The sequence below is a fragment of the Haliotis rubra genome, unplaced genomic scaffold, assembly GCF_003918875.1.
Source record: "Haliotis rubra isolate DU_JTF1 unplaced genomic scaffold, ASM391887v1 Scf2367, whole genome shotgun sequence".
In the NCBI taxonomy this organism is placed as follows: Eukaryota; Metazoa; Mollusca; class Gastropoda; order Lepetellida; family Haliotidae; genus Haliotis; species Haliotis rubra.
In genome coordinates this window covers 6691-33740 of record NW_025766411.1, presented here as the reverse complement: position 1 = coordinate 33740, position 27050 = coordinate 6691, and the positions used below count along the sequence as shown (strand labels likewise).

The 27050-nt window shown below is 41.2% G+C and overlaps 1 long non-coding RNA gene across 1 annotated transcript; it reads left to right on the top strand.

Moving 5' to 3' along the window:
• The first annotated feature begins 18698 nt into the window (after positions 1-18698).
• LOC124278426 lies at positions 18699-26442 on the top strand. Its single transcript, XR_006899088.1, has 2 exons — positions 18699-18774; positions 26253-26442. It is a non-coding gene; the product is annotated as an uncharacterized LOC124278426 (long non-coding RNA).
• Positions 26443-27050: the final 608 nt, after the last annotated feature.

The window sequence follows — 27050 nt, the reverse complement described above, 5'->3', positions numbered from 1 at the left end:
AGTGTTGCATCAGAAAAGTGCAAAAGAAAACGAAAGTATATAGAGAATCTCACCCGAGCGTCTTTTGATATCAAATATATCAACACGAGTTGATAAAGTTACATAGATCCGAGGCTTTTACTTTTATCAACGATATTTGATATCAGAAGACACGAGGGTGAGATTCTATTTAGCATCAAAAATCACACTTCATTAGTTTTAAATGAAAAATCTATATCTCTGAACACGGTTCTGCCATTAGACGTGCTGTGCAGCGATGTCATAGCACTGTGCCTTCACCAAGTTCATGACGTCATATCATTGTCAGGGCATTGTACAAAATCTCACATAAGCAATATCGATCTCCAGTGGAACAAAGTTTTGAATGATAAACATTTATGTTTGATGCTGGCAAGCTCTATCCCCTTACCTGTGATGCTCTACTGCATAGATTCCAAAACATTCAAAGTGAATTTAAATTTAATTTGTAATGGTAGCACACATGTTACTTTAACTGATGGCTAGATTATCTAAAGTTGCTAACAGCTGAAGGGATGGTGTAGATCCAGCTAGGGTCCATGCAGGAAGCAAATATATCTGTAAGTCCCCATGGTTCCTAGTATGGTCATATACCTTCAGTTGTTCGCGATCTGTAGCCTGTATTTATATTGTATCGTCTTCTGTAATTAATGTTTTAGATATACCTGCTATTTTTATATTGTATCGTCTTCTGTAATTACTGTTTTATATTGTTTTACATGCTAGTTTTATATTGTATCGTCTTCTGTAATTAATGTTATAGGTTTACGTGCTAGTTTTATATTGTATCGTCTTTTGTAATTAATGTTATAGATTTACATGCTAGTTTTATATTGTATCGTCTTCTGTAATTAATGTTTTATATTGTATCGTCTTCTTGTAATTAATGTTTTAGATTTTGCATGCTAGTTTTATATTGTATCGTCTTCTGTAATTAATGGTTTTATATTGTATCGTCTTCTGTAATTAATGTTTTAGGATTTGCATGCTAGTTTTATATTGTAGATCCGTCTTCTGTAATTAATGTTTTAGATATACCTGCTATTTCTTTTATATTGTTTCGTCTTCTGTAATTACAATGTCTTTAGATTTACGTGCCAGTTTTATATTGTATTGTCTTTTTGTAATTAATGTTTTATATTGTATCGTCTTCTGTAATTAATGTTTTAGATTTACGCGTTAGTTTTATATTGTATTGTCTTTGCTTGATTAATGTTATAGATTTACATGCTAGTTTTATATTGTACCGTCTCTGTAATTAATGTTTTAGATTTACGTGCTAGCTTTCATATTGTATCATCTCTGTAATTAATGTTTTATATTGTATCGTCTTCCTGTAAATTAATGTTTTAGATTTATATGCCTAGTTTTATACTGTATCGTCTTCTGTAATTAACTTTTAGATACGATGCTAGTTTTATATTGTATCGTCTTCTGCAATTAATGCTCTTATATTGCATCGTCTCTGTAATTGTGTTTTGGATTTGCATGCTAGTTCACTATATTGTATCATCTCGCTGTAATTAATGTGTTTGCGTTATGCCAGTTTCATATATTGTATCGTCTTCAATAATTAATGCAAGCCTTGTTTATGCTAGCTTTTATATTGTATCAGTCTCTGTAATTAATGTTTTAGATTTACATGCTAGTTTAATATTGCATCGTCCTCTGTAATTAATGTTTTAGATGGTACGCGCTATTCTCTTATTGCTATCGTCTTCTGTAATTAATGCTATAGATTTATTGCTAGTTTTATATTGTATCGTCTTCTTGTAATTAATGTTTTATATTGCATCGCCTTCTGTAATTCACTGTTTAGATTTACATGCCAGTTCCAACGCGAAGCCGTGATATTCTTATTGTTTTTCTGTCGCCGATAGGTTTTGATGATTTACTTATATTTGTTGTGAAATTATAATTGTTTTTAGTCACGATATTGCTGAAATATTGCCGATGTGACTTAAAACCTTAACTCACCCACTCACTCTATTACAATGTATAACCCGTGAAGGTCCAAGTTCAAATTGATCTTCAGTAACCCATGCTTGTCGTAAGAGACGACTAAAGGGATCGGGGAGGTCAGGCTCGCTGACTTTGGTTGATAAAATGCTCATCGGTTCCCCATTGCGCAGATCGATACTCACGCTGTTGATCACTGGATTGTCTGGTCCAGGCTCGATTATTTACAGACTGCAGCCATATCGCTGGGAATATTAAGCTGAGTGCGGGAATAAACCACCACTCACTGACTCACTACGATGTATAGCAATGTGTAGGGGAGCATACTAAAGCCACTCACCAAGAAGGAAGTTGTAACCCGCTCAGCCCCACATCATATCTCAGGTTTAGTTTCAGCTGATACTGATTAGCTTCCTTCTTGGTGTGAACTGACGCCATTGTTGTTCACCACTCTGCATGCACTATAGGTGAACTCCTTACGACGGGGTATCACGTACTTTCCTTGTGTTTATGCATAAGCTCCTCCTCATCCACTTCGTTCCTGTCCTGTTTAATTTTATTGGTTTCTAGTCGGCGTGCTTACTCGCATGTTCCCGGTAGCGATGCTTGATGTGTTTGTTGTTTAACGCCGCACTCCAGCAATATTCCAACTACATGGCGGCGCTCTGTAATATAGTCTGGACCAAACAATCCAGTGATCAACAGTATGAGCTTCTGATCTACTCAATTGCGATATGATGCCATGTGTTTACCAAGCCAACGCTAGTCGCCTCTCATGCCAGGCATGGAGTTGCTGAAAACAATTCCTAACCCGGACCTTTTACGTGTAATGGAATAAATGTTTAAATCCAGGAACGGAAGAACAACAATTGATAGTTGTGTTTGTTTGTAGTTTAACGCTCACTTAAGTATTACAGTTGTGTGCAGTGGTCTGTAAAGAGTCGAGTCTGGACCAGACAATTCAGTGATCATCATCACGAGCATCTATTCATTCAGCTGGGTTACGATGACATTTTCCGATTGGGCTGTGTGTGTACAGAAGTACTTTCCCAATTATCTCCCAGCATGCTAAGCTATAAATAGAACTGCCCACGCGCTACTAGGGGTCACAGGTTTACACAATCTTCTATCTGACTGCACAACCTTGCACACAATTCTATCCTAACATTACTTCCCTTAACTCTGCACATGGTAATTTACTTCAAACCCTGGGTTGTGACACTCGATCAAAACCGTGCACTCTTTTCTCCACATATCGTGATCAGCCATATCTGCAGTTACCGGAGCCGAGCGTATTCTACAAAATTACAACGTGGGCGAGCTTATTGTATGTGGGGTGACAGTCCAGTTCACACATTCACAGATTGACGTACTTTATCGAATGTTACTCCTACCTAAAACATAAACTAACTCAGACATCATGCATATTCATTAGCAAAATGTTTATGTACAATATGTATCGATTTCGCCTTTCTGCTCTGGTAGTCGATTTCCAGGTACATTCTACCCCTGCGGGTTGACTCTACCATTTTCACGGAATCGCCAGTATCAATGGGAGGCGTTCCGTTCAAGGAGCAGTTGCAGGTTGAAACGACTCCATGGTTTGCTACGAAATGCATGTGGACCCGTTTTTGTAAATATCTCTTCATCCAATGACCCAATCGATCTCAAACTGTGCAAGGTGGATGTTTTGTCAGACAACCTTATCACGTTGTTAATCACCGATTTTATGCATTTGTATTAAAGGAATCTGTCTATGTAACTGTCAACAAAATAAACAGCAGACCGCAGGAATGCTTGCAGAGGGAGGGAGCCAATGACCTGTTAACAGTTCCTCATGTGTTAAATTGCATGTTTGGCAAAATAAATAAATATACATAATTTCTAAGGACTGCCCACACCTTCTAAAAGCAGCAGTCTTCAATACCAACGGGCAAGGAGGACAATCTGATAAATCTGGCGGCAACCCCACGCGTGCCCCTAGATACAGTAACCAACTATGTGCCCATATAGACAGTGATGACAACCCAGTGCCCTATACACGTTGACCATGTACCCATACATACAGTGACATCCCCATTGCTCCATACATACAGTGACAACTTATGCCTTACATACGCAGTAGCAACCCTGTGCCCCTGATAGGACTGTTCGTACCTGTGTCTCTCACATACAGTTACAACCATATGCCCTATAGACGGTGACCCTGTGCCGCTGGGCATACATACAGAGACAACCCCAGTGCCCTATAGATGAGTGACCCTGTGTCCCTACATACAGTGACAATCATGTGTGCCCTATAGACGGTGACCCTGTGCCCCTACATACAGTGACAACCCCAGCGCCCTAAAGACGGTGACAATGCCCCTACATACAGTGACAACCTGTGCCTCTAGAGACGGTGACCCTGTGCCCATTCATACAATGACTACCTGTGCCCTAGAGATTTGTGACCATGTGCCCCCTGCAGACAGTGACAACCCTGTGCCCTATAGCCGGTGACCTTGCGCCCCTACATACAGTGACAAATCCATGTGTCCTAGAGACGGTGACCATACATACAAAGTGATCAACAGCATGAGGCATCGATCTGCGCAATGGAGAACCGATGACACGTGTCAACCAGCGAGCTTGACCATCCCCTGACCCTGTTTATAGCCTCCTTACGACAAACATGGGTTACTGAAGGTTTTTCCAACCTGACCTTAACGGGCAGCCCTATAGACAAAGTGACCATGTGCCCTTAGGTACTCTTGACAACCCTATGCACCTATAGATACAGTGACGACCCGCTTGTGCCCCCTAGATACAGTGAGAACCCTATGTTCCTAGATACAGTGACAACCCCAGTTCCCTAGATACAATGAGGCAACCCTGTGTTCCTAGATACAGTGGACAACTGTGTGTTTCTAGATACAAAGTGACAACCCCGTGGCTAGATACGGTAACAACCATGTGCCCTTATAGACCGGGGACCCAGTGCCCTACATACAGTGACAATACACCATGCCCCATTATGCGGTGACCATATTGTCCATAGATACAGTGGCAACCCTGTGCCCCTAGATACAGTAACAACCAATCCATGTTCCCCTACTTTACAGTGACATCCCTGGTGCCCGTACGGTGTACGGTGGACAACCATATGCCCGTAGATACAGTACAACAACCATGTGCCCCTACTTACAAAGACATCCCTGTGCCCGTACATGCAGTGACAGCCATGTGCCTGTAGATACAGTAGCAACCATGTGCCCCCTACATACAGTGACATCCATATGTGCCCATTCATACAAAGAGACAACCATGTGCCCTAGATACAGTAGCAACCATGTGCCCCTATGGATCGTGTGCCTGTGCCCTACATACAGTGACAAACATGTGCCCTAAAGACGCTGATCCTGTGCCCTACATACAGTGACAAACATATTGCCCTAAAGACGGTGATCCTGTGCCCCACCACATACAGTGACAAACATAAAGGCCCTAAAGACCCAGGTGATCCCAAAAGCCCTACATACAGTGACAACTCTGTGCCTTTGTAGACGCTGGTGACCCAGTGCCCATTCATACAAATTTCTGACATCCTGTGCCTTATAGACGGTGACCATGTGCCCCTACATACAGTGACAACCTGTGCTCTAGGGAGACGGTGACGATGTGCCCCTACATTACAGTGATGAGCATCGATAAGGGGCAATAAGACCGATGACACGATGTCAACCAGGTCATGTCCCCTTAGGTGCACTGTGACAACCCTATGTTCCTAGATACGGTGACAACCCTGTGCCCTAGATACAGTGACAACAATGTGCCCTCCTAGATACAGTGACAAACCCAATGTTCCTAAATACTTGGACAACCCCTGTGTTCCTAGATACACCGACAAACCCTATGTTCCTAAATACTTGGACAACCCTGTGTGCTTCTAGATACAGTGACAAACCCTAATATGTTCTAAATACTTGGACAACCCCTGTGTCCCTAGATACAGTGATAAGCTTTGTGTTCCTAGATACAATGACAAACATTGTGCCCTCTAGATACGATGACAACCCCAGGTTCCTAGATACAGTGACAACAATGTGCCCCTGGATACGGTGACCCAAACCCAATGTTCTTTAAATACTTGGACAACCCCTGTTTTCCTAGATACACCGACAAACCCTATGTTCCTAAATACTTGGACAACCCTGTGTGCTTCTAGATACAGTGACAAACCCTATGTTCCTAAATATCTTGGACAACCCTCAAATTTCTAGATGCAGTGACAAGCTTTGTGTTCCTAGATACAATGACAACATTGTGCCCCCTAGATACAGTGACATAACCCTGTGTTTCCTAGATACAGTGACAACCCTGTGCCCCTAGGATACAGTGACAACTCCGGTGCCCCTAGATGCACAACTGACAAACCCTATGTTCCTAACTACTTGGACAACTCTGTGCCCCCCTAGATACATTGACAACCTGGTGTTCCTAAGATACAATAACAACAATGTGCCTCCTAGATACAGTGACAACCCTGTGTTCCTAGATACAGTGACAACCGTGTGCTTCTAGATACAGTGACAACCTTGTGTTAGATACAGTGACAAACCTGTGCCCCTAGATACAGTAACAACCCAGGTACCCCTAGAAACAGTGACAACTCTGTGCCCCTAGATACAGTGACAACCCAGTACCCTAGAAACAGTTGACAACCCTGTGTTCCTAGATACAGTATTGACAACCCTGTGTTCCTAGATACAGTGACAACCCTGTGCCCCTAGATACATTGACTCACCCCAGGTTCCTAGATACACCGACAACCCTGTGCCCATAAATACAGTGACAACCTCTTGCTCTTAGATACAGTGGCAACCCTGTGCCCCTAGATGCAGTAACAAACCCTGTTCCCTAGATACAGCGGACAACACTTTTCCCGATCTCTCCTCCTACGTCCCTGTGTCTCTAGATACAGTGACAACCCCTTTTCCGACTTCCTCCCCGACAAACCCAGTACACCTTGACACCCTGACAAACCAGTACATCCTCAAACGAAAACGACAACCCAAATGCATTTTGGAAGTTAAATGCCACTTTATAAGGTTAACTGTCAACACCACTGCCCTTCCTTCAGTTGACGTGTGATTGATGGTTTCAATCTCACTCGGCTATATATTCGCAGAAATATTTGGCATTAAGATGGTAGAAAGAAACCTATTTTAAAATATTGTTAACTGATAAAGCATGTTTTGCTACGGAAACGTAATAGGGCCACGGTGAAAATATTTTTTGGGGTCACTATCTCCTTACGTAGGGATTCTAATATCTCCTACGTAGCACTTTAGTATCTCCTACGTAGGATTTAGGTATCTCCTACGTAGGACTTACTATCTCCCACGTAGGATCTCTTATTATCACCTACGTAGGACTTACTATCTCCTACGTAGACTCTACTATCTCCCACGTAGGACTTAATATCTCCTACGTAGGACTTAGGTATCTCCTACGTAGGACTTAGTATCTCCTACGTAGGACTTTCTATCATCGCCTACGTAGGACTTAATATCTCCTACGTAGGACTCTAGTATCTGCTACGTAGGACTTAGTATCTCCTACGTAGGACTTAATATCTCCTACGTGTGACTTAGTATCTCCTACGTAGGGATTCTAGTATCTCCTACGTAGGACTTAGTATCTCCCTACGTAGGACTTAGTATCTCCTACGTAGGATTTTACTATCTCCTACGTAGGACTTAGTATCTCCTACGTAGGACTTAATATCTCCTACGTGTGACTGACTTACTATCTCTTACGTAGGACTTAGTATCTGCTACGTAGGACTTAATATATCCTTTTAAGGATGGTTATTAAGTTGAGAAATGTTTGGCTATGCAGGACGTTAGATAGTCGAAATGTGAGTCAGTGAATATTCATGACACTAACGCAGTGTTACTGTACAATGTGTATTATACGTTAGGGTGACGTGGATCCTGTTCTAATTGTAGTTATGGAGGGTTTGGGTATGGTTATGCTTAATCTATCATACATACATCTATTCACACACACACAATACACACACACACACACACACACGAGGTGGGTGGGATGGTAGGGAAGTGAGGTTGTGATTTGAAACTCGAGTTATAACACGACCTCCGCAAGTTGTTGCTTACCTTGATGGGGCTGGGTTGGATCGGATGCAACGCTCGTTTGCGGTTATATTCGTAATTGTTTACAGGTTGACTTGACTGGGGTGGACAAGTGTTGAGTGCGGCGTAAACAATACGAAATTCAAAGCAAAGAATTGTCATTATAGTTATTTGTATAAATATAAGGGGATACGTACACATAGATTGCCACCTATAGTCTAGCAAGACACGAACTAACTGCAACGCGTAATAGTAGAGCAAACTGAACGCAAGGCAGTAAAGTATAACAGTCGGTCCAACACAGAGTACTAATGTGCAACAATAAGTTGAACACATGACTCTAATAGTGAAGGAAACAGTAGACTCTAATAGTAAATTGAAACATTATGATAGTAGACTCCAACAGTAAATGAAACACATAACTGTAGACTCTAATAGTGAATGAAACGAATGACTGTAGACACTTACAGTGACTGAAACAGTGAAACAGGAGATTGTGTGCGTGTCTGGGGGCTTTAAGTCGACCGTTTCAGATTACTCCATATAAACGTATATCGATCCTACAGGAAATATTAAGTTACTACGTAGGAGATACTTCATGTCCTACGTAGGGAGATACTAAGATCTAACTCCCACGTAGGAGGTACTAAGTCCCACGTAGGAGATAGTAAGTCCTACGTAGGAGATACTTATGTCCCACGTAGGAGATACCCACTTAGAGATACTAAATCCTACGTAGGAGATATTAAGTACTACGTAGGAGATAGTAAGACCAAAAATATTTTTCACCGTGGCCCTACTACGCTTCCGTATTTTGCAGATCGTTTCTTCGAATAAAATTTAATATGACGCTAAGAATATGTAGCATGTGGTTTCGTAAAAAATGCTAAATGTAAATATGTCCTTCTTTTCACGTGACTGTTGAAGTTTTCATCTTCCTGATTTGAGAGCAACAGGACCTTGAGCGGCCGTTTAATGTAATTGTGAAGTGTGATAGATGTATAGTGTGTTCTGATTGTAACAGGTGTTAGTTGTAGACCTATCGGACATATGTGATGATTCTTGCTCCAAACCCTCGCATCTCCATACAGTATCACCAGGATTTCATATCGAAGACCGATTATATCGTAAGTACCTGCTGTTGTAAAAGTTGATATATTAATTATCTTTTGACTTTCACTTTGTACAGGTTCATTGGCGTGCAAGCCTTCATACCAGGCCGTCCAGGTTTTGTGAATCTTGAAACCTGCTTATAATATAAATAAACCATATTTTGTAGATTCCATAATCACACAATACATATTTTGTAAATGTGAAGAGATCACTAGATTCCACAAGTGGGTTAGCACAGTAGTTGGAACAGTGAAATAAATGCACCTGCGGTACCTGATGAGCGTTAACTTAGACCAACCCTACTTGTTCCCGGTGTTTCATTTAATGTGTATAACCCTTGTAATACAAACCAATAATAGCGATTTTAAACTGTAATCGTTTGTTGAACAACTTTTATCCTAAGTTGAATAAAATCCTCAGATTAAAATATTAATTTGGCAAGGAGTAAACTTATGAGGAATCGCAATCGTAATTTCACTTTATTTGATTTACTTTTTGTTTAAAAATGAAATTCATCGGTACGTTTTTCACTGCAAAACAGACTGTAAGACCTCTTTGCCTCTATGTTTTGTTGTGATTTTAATCACAATATTTCCTTTGGATATTAACAGTAAAGTTTTTTTGAATAATGTCACTTAATTGGTTCTGTTTGATTAATTTGACTTAATTTTTGTTTCAGTGAACAGAATGACTGCTTCAGTGATAGTGTGGACAGCATGCTTAGTAATGGCTACAGAAGGTAAACAATTTATTGCATTGTTAATATTGTATTTTCATTTGTTAACATTCATACTATAAATTTAGTCATGATAATTGGGAACAAGACATTTCAATAACAATGAAAGAGCTATTGACAAATAGATGGGAGATCAGAAATATAGTAATATTATGTTCCCTATTAAAACAATGTGTACTGACTAGCTGGTACAATCGTCTACCGACGGGTGGGTGGGGTGGGTGGAAGTTGGGGCACGTGTTCGAACCCCACACTTTCCTATCTATTCCCTTCACTGAGGAGTCCCTGCGATGGGAAGGTTCAAATGTTGTTGTTAAATCATCTTCAGTGTGCGGTTTCATCTACCCAATCAAAAAAGATTAATTACTGTCACGTGATTTTGAACTTGAAAAAATCATTCCTGCCAGTGATAACATTTGTAGCTTATTTAAAAAATATTATTGTCAGAAAATAGTTGTGCATGTTTAATGTTGAGTTATTTTCCCAGCTTGTTCACTTTCATGAAACCTCTGAGATTACGTCATCCTCGTGGCGCTGTTGATAGAGGACTGTAAACCAACCTATAAAAAATTCACACGTGGGCATTTGGGATTATTTTTAAGAAAGCAACGTTACTATTGAGAAAAGTATTTCTACTGTGCCATCAAAGTCATAAACAGTGTAGTCAAGTTGCAAAAATACTATTCAAATATTTGGTTTGTTTGGGCTTATGAAATCCGAAACACCTGGTGTCTACTTTTGACGTCAGTATGTTTGTTGAGTTAAACAGTATTGTTTATCTTCACAACTACAGATGTGAGTATATTATTATGCATTCTTAGTAAGCATACAGGTAGACAGATTGTGTATGTTGTCTAACAGAACCATACCGTATGTTAATGTCTTGCAAGTATTGCTGATCTTTCTGAGGAATAGCGTCCACCCTGTACATGGAGGTGTTTGAGATAGTACGGACTTTGTAACCCATTTCCTATAGTTAAGTATCTTGTGGTTTTGTTCAAGAATAAACTCTATATTCACATTTCACGAAACAATTAAATAAAATCTTCACAATTACTTTCAGCCGTTCAATGCCGTTACACCCATCACTGTTCAGACTGTGACAGAGAGACAGGGGCATTGCCTCACTGAGTGTGACACTGGGTATTATGATCGACAATGTAACTCCTGCAGCAGGAAATGTAGGAATAACAAATGTGGGCCCTCAGAACATGGTAGCGGTAACTGCACTGATGGTTGTGTGTCAGGATATTCTGGCATTGGCTGCAACATACCATGTGACAGTCCAGGAGGTAACTGTACAGCATGTCCAGGTGTTTGTGATGGAGGATATTGTCAGCTGGGGTCATCCTGTGTGTCTGGATGTGTAGACTCCTACTACGGGACTGACTGTGATACTGGTAGAGTACAACTTAGTGGTTCTTCTATCGTAAAGTCTATTCTATAAGTTAGATAAAGTCCCCGGGAAGTTAGGCGCTACATACGAAAGTGCACGGATCCACTGACTGGTGAACTGACTTTTCTACAGTGTGTTTCAGTTATTAGCCTCGTCACGAAATGACTGAAATATTACCGATGCGACATTAAATATTAACTCACTCCAGTAATTAGCCAGTTATTTAGTCTGAAAAACCTACTCAACGGATATATATGATGTGAAAGATCAAAACCGACCCCGAGGTTTGAGAAAAAATAAGCCCGCGGCAGAAACCAACAGGCAGGGAGGGAACAACAAGTACCATATTTTAACGTCTTTTGGTATTAGGCGGCCGGGGATCGAACGAGCGAACACCACGGAGGCGGTTCTAACAGCAAACAGAATAGGTGTTAAACTTCCATGCCGCGAATGAAATGTTATTGTGTGGAACGACAAATGTTTCAAAGTATGGTGACGTTGAGAAACTGTTATAGCATGCATACGTACATAGGACACAGCACAAGAGGGGGTCCATAAAGCAAGTTCACACGACCAGTAGTGAGTGTATCCACCGTGTGCATTGATGCGGGCGTAGCACTTGCACCACATCAATGGAAATCCTGGAGATCATTCCGAGGAAGGATATGGCGAAGTTCCTCCCGCTTCATTGGAGATTCGAATGACGTTGTACACGTCGCTCCATTTCATCCTTAACCTGTTCCATGGGTGACAAATCAGGGATTGGTTGGGCCAGAGTGATGCATTAACATTGTCCTGATCAACTCGATCAATATGTCGTATAACGCTATCGTGATGAAACGCCTCCCTGCAGCTTTTTTTGTTGCAAAAGGTAAGCGGCCATTTTGTAACATATATCGTCTCTGTAACTCACAGCACATGGGTACAGGGTGTTAAGTCCATTTCTGATGTAGTTTTGTAGTTTTATTTCCATAATGCATGTGTGGCCATAGGCCCAAATACATAAAACAATAATATTAATATGGGTGATATTATAAACAATCATTTTCGCTTCTTAAAGCAGCAACATGAATGAATGCCATTAATTTTGTAAGCACAGAGTGTGAAGTTGTTGACATCAGTTTTGAGAACATGTGTACTGATGGGTTCCTGATCACATGACTTGGTAGAATAGCTTTTCTGATGGTGTCAAGGGAAGGGCATATCAAAGTAAAATGATAAAGATCTTCGATTTCATATCGATCACAGTGTGGGCAGATACGTTGCTCACGGGGAATATTTGATATCCGGCCTCTGCCAATCTGTAGACTTGTATGTCCAACTCTTGCAAGAGCAAACTGGCGCGCAAAAGTTCGTGGTGAAGAGTCTAATAAATATTCTTCAGCATCAAGAGTTGTTTTGTATGTTGAAAATGTATCATATCTTGAGCTGCTGGTTAAAACGTCATGCCACTGTTGAGAACTGATATCTTTAAACGCTGTTTAAAGTCCTTAACAAAATATTCCGTAACACCAACATCTTCTGAAGCCCAAGCATATCCCATTCCAACATTTTGTAGTAGGGTTCTAACATCGGAACACCATGTATGTCGACCTACATTGTCCAGATTATACAACATGTCATATGCCTTGCGTGGTAGTCGATTGGACGGGAGATGAAGGAGTCTGATCCAGTACTTGATGCATCTGACGGCACTATCCACATACAGAGGATAACGTCCACACTCTCCAAGGGCCATAGCATTTGGTGTGTTTGTACCAGTTCCAATGTAGCGTTTACAAGCAAGATATTGAACTCTCTCAATTGCCTCTACTCGTGTGTGCCCCCATATTTCACTTCCGTATAACAGGATGGGCTTTATTTTGGTGTCGAATATTTTGAAATAGGTCTTGAGTGGTAACTTTCCATATGCCCACATTTTACGTAAAGATGTTCACTAAGGAACGTTTGCCGTTAGTTGCAAGGTGAAGGGCGGATTGGCGCAGAGACAGGGATGGTGTTAGCATGATCCCTTGATATTTGTAGCTTGTCACAGGCTCGATCTCTTTGCCGTTGTAAAACCATTTTTCACAACGTCTAAGGATTCCCTCTTCTAAAGACGACAACCTTTGTCTTCTGTAGGGTTAACTGACAGGCCCCCATGTGTCACAGAATGTAGACAGGATGTTGAGCTGTTGTTGGAGACCGCTGACCCTGTCAGACATTAGATTACGTCGTCAGCAAACAGCAGTAGAAATAGTTCGTATAGATCTGGGTATAGCTGTATTCCGCCTTTGCACTCATGTAATATCATATCAGCGAGTCCATTTATGAACAGAGAGAAAAGGACCGGACTAAGAACACATCCTTGTTTGAGACCAACTGGACAATCAAAGACTTGCGTGTACGATCCTCCACTACATCTAACAGAAGCTGACACGCGTGAATACATAGATTCAATAATGTGCAGCAATTTCCCACTCAGGTTGATGTTGCGAAGTACGCTCATCAGTTTTGTTCTATAGATAGAATCAAATGCTTTCCTAAAGTCAATTCGAGCAACATATAGGCGACCTTTTCTTTTACTGAGATATTTCTGTACGCAGGCAGTTAGTGTGAAGATGTTGTCCGTCGTAGAGTAGCCCTGACGAAATCCTGCTTTGTTCTTCACATATCTTGTGAATAATTTCAGTCCACGTCGATAGGTGCTTGTTAAGGATAGATGTGAATACTTTTCCAAACACACTGTTTTAAGGTAATTCCCCGGTAGCTATTCGGGTCTTTGAGACAGCCGCTTTTATGTATAGGAACAATAATGCCACTTCCCCAGCCGTTGGGGAAAACTCCTATATCAAGGATTTTGTTGAAGAGTTTTACTAAGTAAGGCAATATATACTTGAGTGATGATTTTAGTAATTCTGGTATTATATAATCTTGACCAGATGACTTTCCACTCTTTAATTTATTCACAGATTCCATGATTTCTTTAGCTGTAATGGGGACATCAGCAGTATCAACATGGTTACTGTCTATATCACGAATCCCTTCAGTAGTCCTTTCCTGGGTATCACCTGCTGAGAAAAGTTCTTTGAATGGTCAAACCATTCCTGAGGTGGAATGGGATAATCTTGTCTCACAGTACCATTCATTTTCTTGACCTGCTTCCAAAACGCTTTGCTATCGCATAGAGTTTCTTCCAATAATGATGTCTGTTGAAGTTGGAAAGTTCTGTGCTTGGTTCTGACAGTGGTCTTATATCTGTTACGCAAAACTCTGTATGTATCGAAATGAGACTGGATCTTCGTAGTCCTGTATTTCGCAATGCTTTTCTGGCCTCAACTTTGTTACGGTGACATTCTCTATCATACCAAGTGTTCTTAAGCCTCTTACAGAAAGGTTTGACTTTCTTCTTAAACATAGATGCATGTTCAAGCATATTTTCTGTGAATAAACCAACAGATTGGTTAATGTTCTTGTCAATTAGGTCTGTAGCTTTATCTAGAGCAAATAGAAAAATCTTGAGACATAAGGGCTACTTCAAATTGCTCACGTAAGCATTCAGTCCACACATATCTGTAACTGTGTGTATCTTCTGCCCTGGCTGTGTTAGTGTTCGTTGGCAAACCAGACGGTAATGTCACTTTAATTGCTTGGTGTTGCGACTCGACTCTTGACACAACTTCGAAGGACTTGTATATCGAGAACAGGTATGTAGATATCAGACAATAGTCTATGAGACTAGATCCATTGTGGCATAGGTATGTACACATACCGGTACTGGAGTCACTGCCACACCTGCCGTTCATCATGTGGATGTCCAACGATATACATAAGTTAATCAAACTTCTTCCAAATGGATTAACTGTATGGTCTCCTGACACACGTGGTATATCAAACGGATCTTCATTCTCTCCTGTCATATCATCATCAGTAAAATCGTGCAAATTTCCGGTCCGAGCATTGAGATCGCCACCAAGTATAACCACTGGCTGGGAGGTGCAGTCCTGAAGGACGTCCAGAATGTCACTTTCTAATATGGTTATTCCGTTTTGTCATCACATTTTGCGTAGAAAGTAGAACCTGCTGGGGTACATAAACACAGCAATATAAAACATCTCTATCAAATGCAAATAGATCACGTTTTAAACAAAATGTATACCCAGTTGTGTATAAAATACACTGTATACCCTAGTTGCGTATCAATAAAAGGATACCTGAGTTACGACCAATATAAGTACTTTTTTTTCAAGTCAAAGTCTTTTTATTTTCGGCCGTATCAATAAAAGTATGCATGTATACACAAAGGGAGTTTACGACCAACACTTGCTGATCGTTTGGCTTTCAAAACCATAGCATCAAAATCTGGAAAATACTGGTGGAAATCAGCAGTGTTCATAGTTGACCATGTTTCTATCATACCAAAATGTCCTGGCTTTTCACAAAGTTAATAAAGTCCCTCATCATGAAGTTTATTTTGAATACCGTCTATATTCCAAACACAAAAAGATAGGCATTCTGATTGGGCCTTGCTTGTTTGCTTATAAGACAGGCGACTCTCCGTTGCCTGCCTCGCTCGGTATGTAACTGGTCTGTTCTTGACTGACAATCGGGCGTACGTCGCTTCTGTTGTACGTGCGGGTCTACCGTTACACGTAACGGGAGCAGCACGTGATCGAGTGCGCCGGGCTGGCGGCACGCTGGACACATACAGTTTACCGTTCTTGTAGTAACCTCTTGTTTTCGGCCTTCAGGTCCTGCAGCGCACTTCTCTGGCTCACTGTCAGGTCGTTGGACACGCCGATGCCAACACTTTTAAACTGACTTCTGTTTTGATGATAGCTAGTTTGTCATCCCCATGTAGAAAACGTACGAGCAGCGGTCTACAACGTCCACTGGAATTTCGTCCAAGTCTGTATGACTTATCTATATCACGAACGTTCCATTCCCTGTCGGGTACAGTATTGCGTAATGTGTCGACAGTAAGACTTTTCTATCACTGTAAGATTCATTTTTCATTTTCTGCTATGTCGTAGAAAAATGACGTTATTTTTCTCTTGTATATATATCCATCTTGTCGAGTTCATTTTAACAGTGTCATTGTTTCTTTTGTTTATTCTGGCTTCAAGATTTGCTTCGATGTCATTAATATGGGTGTCTAGAGCAGTAACGTCCAGTCGTAGCACCTCCTGGTTGCATTTCAGATCTTCGACGTCATTTCCAATATTATTAACGGCTTTGCTTAAAGATTGACATTCACTGCGGATACTTTCATAACTTCATCTTTTACTTCTTTGATGTCTTCTTTAAATTCACATTTCATATCCTTCATCTCTTGAATCAAACGTGCAATGTCATTACCAATGCTGTCTAAGGTTGTTCGTGGGCCTGGGTTCACTTCCACGTCCCCTGAGAGAAGCAAGAGAGTGTTGATGTTAACGTTTGGAAAGTAGGTCACTGGGTCTGACACGGCCAGTCCGTTTTGGGTGCATGGGCTTGTGGTGAAGGGCCAGAGGTTAAATCCGATGTGGTGTGTATTTTGCACATTTCTGGTGTATGCATCTCTCACCTTTACCACACCGTCTGTATGAAGACTGAAGTTTATTAACCCAAAATGTCAAAATCTTTCAACCTCAATATCTCCAAAACTATAGGAGATCAATGGACCTTAATTTTCTCTCGATGTAGACAACATCATTTTTCTTTAATTCAACGCATAGCGGAAGCTGGCCGCCATGATAGATTTTCCGCCTTTTGAAAAAAAGGAAATTTCCGGTCGATTTTCGCATGTTGGCGGTGCCTGTGTTTAAAAATATTCTTCTCCAGAACGGCATATAGTACAATCGCGTTGGATACGCCGTTGGATAGTCCATAATTCGGACAACTTAAAACCTTCTGCTGCATGTTGATATCTTGAACAGCTTTGGAGTAATCGCCCTTGGATGTTGGTTTTTTTTCCCAAGACGCATTTCCATAGGGTTCATAAAATGTCAGAGCTCTGCGAAAACACAAGCGATTTCATTGTTCAAGGTACCAAACTGTAGATAATTGAATCGGAAACATTTTGCTTCATTATTATTATTATGTAAAATCAATAATTACGTCACAATTATGACACAAACACAAACCTTACGATTTTTCACTTTTCCGCACGTTTTGAGGCGGTGCCTGTGCTTATAAATGTTCTTCTCCAGAACGGCATATAGGTAAAATCATGTTCGATATGTCGTATTGAAGCCCACATTTCGGACTACCTAAACCCTTCAAGGCATGTCGATATATTGAATAGTGTCAGAGTCATTGCCCTTAGAAAGTTGGTCAATGTTGTCAAAACGCATTTTGATAGGGTTCTGAAGCTCTTCGAAAACACAAAGGACTTCACTTTCCATGTACCAAACTGTGGTGATAATGGAATGGGGAACATTTTGCTCTTCAAATTATTGTTATGTAAAGTCAATAATTACCCAATGATTACGCCACAAAACAGGGAGGGACGTTAGAATTTTCGCATTTTGATACAGAGAAGATCTACGTCATATCGGCATTATTCCAGCCATATAGTGACGAGATCAAGTTTGCATTTATCACCATTCTAAGCTAAGCAGGTACATTGCTTCTTCTGCACGACTGCAAGAATCCAGCACATAAAAGCACAATATACATTAATACACAGTAAAGTTCACAATACCACAACTGCGACCATGGCAGGCGTAATTTCTCTTTAACCGCATCACAGAAATATTTTGAAATGGCTGTTTCGCAAATGCAATCATCTCTTTTAGTATAAGCGTCTCTTATATATTGCCCAATTCCTTTGCTTTGTTTGACTGTGCCTTCCTGTTTGTTTTTCTGCAGTTTGTGAAATTTCCGGTTTGTGTCAGCACCATTGAATCAATGCGAAATTAATCTCAAAATCCTTTGTAATGGACGCCTCCAGCTGGCGTCCAAAGAAACAATACAAGCAAAGGTGGCCACGGGGAGTGTATGGGGAAGTCTGAAGATCGTCAAGTATTGCCCAGGAGGCAATCCTAGTTATTATTATCATTACTATCTTAGATATGTACACAATAAGTGCTGTACAAGGCGGCATGTTGTATCGCCGAGAGCGCTTAATTGCCAAGCGACAATAATATGCAGTAGCACAATCTGTTTAACAAGTACGCTGGGAGCTTCCAGACCAACAGCTCCAGCGACATGCGGACGCAGACAGGCCAGTTGTAAACCGGTTTCCTTGATATAAGGAGAGCGGACTCCAATCGCACAATCGGTTAGTTATAATTTGAAACCAGTTTGCAAACCAATTTAGGTTTGAAGGTGATATTATCAAATCCGATTGGTTGATTGATTTTAGTTGAATCCCCCAGATTTCCCCCGAAAGCGTCGGATTTTCACGTCAGCATTTACTTGGATACTTTGTCAAGGGAAGCACCAGTCCCGAGGTATGTTAATCTTACATAGTAAACATTGTACCTGCATCATGTCTAGGTACAACTCTGGTTGCAAGCGTTTAGCTTTCTTTGATCATAACGATTACAATTTCAACTGGGCCATAGTAACCTGCGCAGTCAGAACGACTTGTGGAGTGACAAGGTCGTGTCCTGGCCCTTATTCCGTCATAGGAAATGAGAGTGAGCATTAATCCAGGCACATCTCTGCGAGTTTGCGAGTGTGTGTGTGTGTGTGTGCGTTTGCAGCGTGTGTATGTGTGTGCGTGTTGGCGAGGGGTGGGTTGCAAATGATAGTACATGTTCGCTATTGTGACGTAAACTTTTCCTCCCTCACTCACTCACTCCCTCACTTAAAGTCAGGATCAAGAAAATTCAACGTGTTTCCATAACAACCGATCTCGTGAAATACCACGCTACTACGTAATAGTTATTTGGGAACCTACGGAGACATGATTGCCTTCCCAAGTAACACAGCTTCAAGTCGAGTTATAGTTACTTCTGTCTTACAACATTTGACTTAGTTTGACGGGTCAGACGCCTGGGTATGTACCCTCAGATTTGTGAGGGTGTTGATTTTCGCCAGCTATAAACACAGGTACTCTGTCCTCTGCGTATCGAGGGCTCTCATTCTGCCAGTATCATAGCGGACTGGGTGTGTACTTAGATTCATGTTAGAAGTTATTTTAAGTGTCTTTGTGTATAAGTATCAGGTACTTGTCAGTTACTACTAACGCGGACCCGTGAAGATCCGGGGGTAGAATAGGTCTTCAGCAACCCGCGTGCTTGCCATAAAAGGCGACTATCTTGTCGTAAGAGGCGACTAACGGGATCGGGTGGTCAGTTTCGCTGACTTGGTTGATTATGTCATCGGTTCCCAATTGCGCAGATCGATGCTCATGCTGTTGATCACTGGATTGTCTGGTCCAGACTCGATTATTTACAGACCGCCGCCATATAGCTGGAATATTGCTGAGTGCGGCGTAAAACTAAACTCACTCACTCACTACTACTAACGCGGGAGAGAATTGTGCACTGTTGTCAAAATGTGGATTTGCTTAATTAAAGGTCGAAATGAGTAGTTTTAATGATGGGGTTTCATTTATAACGATGTCAATATGATTTATATATGTGTACCCATAGACTATATGTGATCAATAATCACGTGATATTGTTACCCCTTTCCAGGTCAATGGGTGGGCATTTCTTCTGACTTTCTTATATTAATATGTTCATATGTATCGATATATTCCTTAAGCGAGTAGACATTGGAGAGTAAAACGGATATGTACACGATGTTATAGATGACTATGAAGCTTCAGTGAGTGAGTGGAGTTTGAATTTAACGCACCTTCAAGCAATTACAGCAAAATCACGGCGGGAAATAGAAGAAATAGGCCTAACACATTGTACCCACAATGATGCTGCTGGCCATTTGAAGGAGAAAATCATCTCCGAGTTGTTGATTTTGTTGATGACGAATGGGCTTCATTGTACCCATGTAGGGAATCAAACACTGGTGTTCAGCGTGACAAGGGAACACTTTAACCATTACCCTACCCCGTCCTTTCCACGTCCATGAGAAATCTCCTCTAAAAGCAGAGTGGATTGTACAATTGTGAGTATAATTATCATGAGTATGTACAGGACTACGTGACGAAGTAATATGTTTTCATCGTGACATACATTACCTACATTCAGAGTGTGTAAGTATAGTGATCGATATAGTATTATATCTACTGGGCACACCTTGAGAGCCACAGTCAATCAGGTAAACATTACACCAGTTCCTTAAGTCGAGTATCAGTCCCCTATGTTTTTAACCATGGGCCGTCATCATCTCAATTCCTGAAATGTGGATGTTTGCCAATCTTTGACCAACAGATGAAATATCTTCCCATAGCATTTACAGTTACTACAATCGTAATCCAAAGATAGGGTGGACTTGGTTCGTGTGTGATCACATATTTAGTTTCACGCATCTGTCTCTCGCTTGACTATATATACTCATGCCAATAATGGTTGTCACCCCCTTCATTATTATTAATAAGCGACCCCGTGAAGATCCGGGGTAGAATAGATCTTCAGCAACCCATCCTTGCCACAAAAGGCGACTATGCTTGTCGTAAAAGGCGACTAACGGGATTGGGGGGTCAGGCTCGCTATCTCGGTTGATACGTGTTATCGGTTCCCAATTGCACAGATCGATGCTCATGCTGTTGATCACTGGAATGTCTGGCCCAGACTCGATTATTTACAGACCGCACCCATATAGCTGGAATATTGCTGAGTGCGACGTAAAACTGAACTCACTCACTCACTATTGACAGACTGAGGGATGACAACCATTATTGGCATGAGTATATTATACACATATATATTCTACATACACAACGTATCTTAGTAGAGTGGGCCGTTTGTGTTTCTGCAGTTCCATGAGAGGAAGTTATAGATGATAAGTATCACACTTTTGATGTAACCATTCATAATTAAGTGTTATATCAAATATTCCTATACATTTAGCCGCAAATACCTGCAATGATGCCCACGCACCATGTAATATGCACTTATCCCCTCACTAAGTCTTTTGTGTGAGCATATACCTTATGCAAGTTTCTTCAAATGTTTTGCATGTACGTTTGGTTATGTACAGCAAAGTATACAATATAGACACGTTAGTATACCTATAAAAATCACCTTAGTCAAACTTTGATGTGAAAGGTGTCAGTTGAGTTTACACAGGACCCTTTGTGTGTCCTGTTGGTACTATTTATAAATATATGGTCCTGCTTTTAAATGCAATACAGAAATACTTTCTCTGCGTACACCGGATAAGACTGATTTCCATATTGCATAAATACCCACACAGAGCGCCTATCGCCACAACTTGACAACGACTGGTAAACATCTTTTGTCCTTTACGAATAACCTGTAAACGCCAATTTGACAGCTTAACTACTGCACCTGTGACAAACAAATGTAACGTGTGAACACTGAGAAGAGAGAGCAAGGTTCTAGTGTAGAGGACTGTGTGTGAGTGACTGAAATGTGAGCTGTGCACAATCAGTGTGTATTTCAAATTGCCCCAACAAAGAGCGAATGAAGAAAGCAGTTTGTAAAACCTGTTAGTCTGTTCTGATCGTCTTCTCGTCACTACACATATACCGAGCCAGTGACGTTTCGCCTACAATAGCTTAGGCGTCATATGGAGGCACCTTTAGACAGTTGTGCACGTAGCTATGAGAGGAAGTGCCGCAGCTCTTTGTCCACAAAATGTATACCAGTTCAGGTATAAAAACAGGTGTATATTCTTACTACAACACGTAGTTCTCTTGATTTAACTGCGAGATTCTGGTTTTATTCACTCATTACTCACGCATTAAATGTGAATATTAGCAGAACATTACTCCACATTCAAAGACGACAGGTGAACAGTAAGTATTTTGTCAAATCACCATGGGCAGCAATGCAGGCTTCAATGAGGCGGGGCATACTACTGATCAAAGAAGTTAGAAAGTCGTGGTCCATGCTGTCCCAATATCGGACCGCCTCTTCTTTCATTTCAGCAATATTTGTCAGATTTTTCTTATTGACACTTTCCTTCATAAGTCCCCAAACATTTTCTATTGGATTTAGGTCAGGGCTATAGCTTGGCCAATCTAATAATGACATATTTTAGGTCCGATACCAGGCCTGTAGATGCTTTGAACGATGATTTTTTTGATTGTTGTCCTGCAGATGGACACCGCTCACTGTTCATATTCCCTTCAAATACACAGAAGGGCGTTACCCCTAACACAGTTATGCCACCCCACACGTTAAATTTCGGACTGTACTTTGGGCGCTGATACAAAGGTTTTTCAGTTTGTTTGGTCCAGAATTTCAGTGTATTAGGAAACAGCCACACAGAACTTTCATCTGAGAAAATCACATTGTCCCAGTTAAAATTTCTATGCTGTAAGCACCAGTTCAACCTTCGCTCCTTTTGTTCAGGTTTCGTGATCGGTGATGAAATTCCTCGACTTTTCTGTCAACCCATTGCATGCAGCTCAGTTCTAATTGTCTCCTTACAGACAGCCACAGTTCCTCTATCAATCATATCCAGTCTTACGTTTTCTAAACTTCTTCGTTTGTTTTTAGAAACAAGAATACTAAGCCGCCTCCTGTCTCCGACAGTCAATTTTCTGGGCCTACCAGCCCCTCCCTGGTGCTCAATGCCATATCCATTTGCAATATTTTCAAAACACGATAAACAGTGTACAAAGGGATGCCTGTTCTACTTTGAAATCACTTTAGCTGATCTGATGTCCTTGTTATAATACTCTACTTATAATAATAATCAACTTCCTCTTCTCTAAATCATCCATATTGAGGATCACTGAAAATGCTCGTCTGCAAGCAAGTAAACAAAGGGGGATAACTGTTCACAAACTAATGAAAAGGATTAACGGAGTTGTCTCTTGCATGAAACCAAGCACTTGATAGCTGGACAAGGTTGTTTATACTAAAAATCCTATTAAATATATTCCTAAATTCTCAATAATTTCTGGTATTACTATAGTTCAACACACTTATCATCGAGGTACAGACACCAGAATAATGTTCAGCACGACATGGACATCATGGCCTCCTATGGAACTACGTCAATGTGAAGTAATTCTTCCTCAATCTAATACATCGAAGTATAAAATGAAAATCTCCTTTCAGATATTGAACATTCACTTGCAAACAAATGTATAAAACAATATCAACAGTCGTGAATATTTCCGGAAAGCGAAAGAGAAACATAAAATAATCGTTTTCGTTTTTCTTCCCTTCAGCTCGTCCAAAGACATTTTTCATAGTCATCTAAATAGCTTGAATATATGCTGGGTCAGTTACATGAAATAAGATTGGTCCGAGACACTTCATAATTCCCCACCCACCTAGTGTTGCAAAAAAGGGTGGGTGGGTAGGGTGTTTCAAAAGGGATGGGTTGGCTGTTGCAAAGGGGTGGGTAGGGTGTTTCAAAAGGGGGTGGGTTGCTAGTGCTGCAAAAAGGGTGGCTTGGGTGTTGCAAAAGGGTGGGGTAGGGGTGCTGCAAAAGGGGGTGGGTAGGATGCAAAAGGACCATATTTTACAGGTTAACATAAGGGATTTCTTTCGCATGTATTGCAAATGGAGTTATAGAGTGAGTGAGTTTAGTTTTAAGCCACTTTTAGACATATTCAACAATATCACACCAGAAGTGGGCTTCACACATTGTACCCATGTAGGGAATCAAACACGGGTGTTCAGCGTGACGAGGGAACACTTTCACCATTAGCCTACCACAATGCCCCTGAAAGTCTTAAAACCATTTCCACGTCTATGAGAATTCTCTGTTAAAAGCAGAGTGGATTGACAATTGTGACTTTAATTATCATGAGTATGTAAAGGCCTGTGTGACGAAGTAATATGTTTTCACTCATGAACCATACATATGGTGGAGTGGGTTACTTAAAAATAATTCAGCAAGTCACGATAGGACCTTGGGATGAAAAGACTTCATCTCTGTTGATAGCAGGGTGAATTTTCTTTGTTTTGACAGCTTCAAGTAGTTTTCGCGTGGTCTGAAGTCAGCCTGGTTCCTCTCGATGACCTTGTAGGTGTTCTAGCCGATGTTGTGGCTGGGCTGGCCTTTAAGGTGGTGGGTTATGGCGGATGAAACTCAGGGCAGGTATGTGGTCTAAAATTTAGACTGGTTCCTGTTTGAGCCAGCATTGATCTCTATCAACCATTGTATTAGTCTATACTGGTTCGCTTGACCTAGAGCGCTTGTGCACCTCCTCTGCTGTCGGTCGAAGACGAAAACAGGTTAGCAGTCACCAGTCGACAGTCTTTGGATGGGTTCAAGCGAGACCAAGTTAGGAGCTGTAAGGAGCCACAATGCTGCATCGCAAACATAGCTGTATTTAGCACAGGTTTTACCGGGTTCATTGAAGGTTGCTTCGACTGGACTCAACGTATTTCCTAAAGACAAAGCCTTCAGTATGTGAAGACGGATTTAGGCATGTTTGTTATCCTCACTATATCAGAATATATATGAATATATGTGCGTGCGTGCGGGCGTGCGGGCGTGCGGGCGTGTGGGCGTGACACTAACCCTACAATAGCAGCCTGACAACCGAGGCTCAATGTCAGCAGTCTCTTGCTGTATTTATTTCGTTCAGTATTTGGCGATCTATAACTCATGTTTTATACTGTATTGTCTTCTTTGATTGGAATATTTTAGCTTCGCTAACTAGTTTTTATATTCATACCTGTGATTCTCTAGTATTTTTTTACTGTCCATCGTTGACTGGTTTTAATTTTCAAAATGTTTTCAATTTTATTGTATAAATTGTTTTCGTCACGATATGGCTTAGATATTGCCGAAGTGACGTTAAATATTAACTTCACTCACTCACTCTACCACTTTATTGCGTTTAGATTAATTCATAATTTATGTTTGCCTGCCACTAACCCATACAATGGCAGCCTGACAAACGAGGCTCAATATCAGCAGTCTATTCCTGTCTTTTGTTGTATTCAGATTAATTCATTATCTGGTAGCTTAACATAAGTTTATAACCAAAAATGAAATACCGACTGCTCACTTTCTGAGTAGTTCGGCCAATATTATCCTTTATGAATACATAGACAGTCGCAATCATCTCCTTGTATCTTGAATGATCGTTGTATTGGGTTTGTATTATCAAGGTGTGTGTGTAAGTGAGGTGGGGTCACTGTATAAGCTTACCGAGAGTTATCTATATATGGTATTGTGTATATCTTGCTGTACCATTGTAACTGTGTGAGAGGTATTAATTTAATAAAGTAGGAGGGATGGAGAGGAGGACCGTGGGGTGGGAGTGAGGGAAACAGGGCAGAGATAGATCATAACGAAGAGAAAGAAGGAGGGAGGGAGACAGGGGAGAGTAAGATCATAACGGAGAGAAGGAAGGAGGGAGGGTGGCAGAGGAAGAACTATATCATAACGGAGAGAATGAAGGAGGGAGGGTGGGCAGAGGGAAAGCTGTATCATAATGGAGAGAAGGAAGGAGGGAGGGTGGCAGAGGAAGAACTATATCATAACGGAGAGAATGAAGGAGGGAGGCCGGCAGAGGGAGAGATAGATCATAACGCAAAAGAAAGAAGGAGGGAGGGAGACAGAGGGTGAGATAGATCATCATAATGGAGAGAAAGAAGGAGGGGTGGCAGAGGGAGAGATAGATCACCATGGAGAGAAAGAAGGAGGATGGGAGAGGGATCACCGAGGATAAGAAAACAGTGAGAGCCACAGAGGCAGACAAATAACGAGCACTGGAGCGAAAGGGACAGAAAAACATGGGAAATGGAGGATAGATGGGGAGGGGGGAGGGGGATTAGAAGTGGTAGAGAGATGCCTACTCCCTGTACACGGGTACCACAAAATGTAGGACGTTGTACACGTGTAGACGTTTCTCTTGTAGGATGATGTTGGTGAAGCGAAGACACATGTTTACAGTTTTGAATGTTCACCAATACCTGGGAGCTGAATAGAAGCAGAATGTAGGACGTTGTACACGTGTAGACGTTTCTCTTGTAGGATGATGTTGGTGAAGCGATGACACATGTTCACCAATACCTGGGAGCTGAATAGAAGCAGAATGTAGGACGTTGTTCACGTGTAGACGTTTCTCTTGTAGGATGATGTTGGTGAAGCGATGACACATGTTTACAGTTTTGAATGTTCACCAATACCTGGGAGCTGAATAGAAGCAGAATGTAGGATGTTGTACACGTGTAGACGTTTCTCTTGTAGGATGATGTTGGTGAAGCGATGACACATGGTTACAGTTTTGAATGTTCACCAATACCCGGGAGCTGAATAGAAGCAGAATGGATGACGGTCAAAGACCGACGGATGACAGTGACACAGAGACTGGGGGATGTACCCCAGCAAAGTGCAGGAAGAAACACAGTGATGGGCTCACGTCACCAGACGGGGAACACGTGGAACCTGCAGGTGTTGCCACGGACAACCCACAAGGAACAACTGAAGGAGCAGGCACAGAGGATGATGAAAATACGGATGTTTTGAAGAGAGTGTTACTGAGTGATAGGAGGAAGAAGGGATATACAGGACATGTCACAACTTGAGCAGGTGCTGTAGGATACAAGGTATGTGTGTCTTAAGGAAATAAGAATTGTAACTGATGCTCACATATAAATGGAAGTTATAGTGAAGTATGGCAGATAGTTGCGTTACTGCACTTTGTATCGCAATA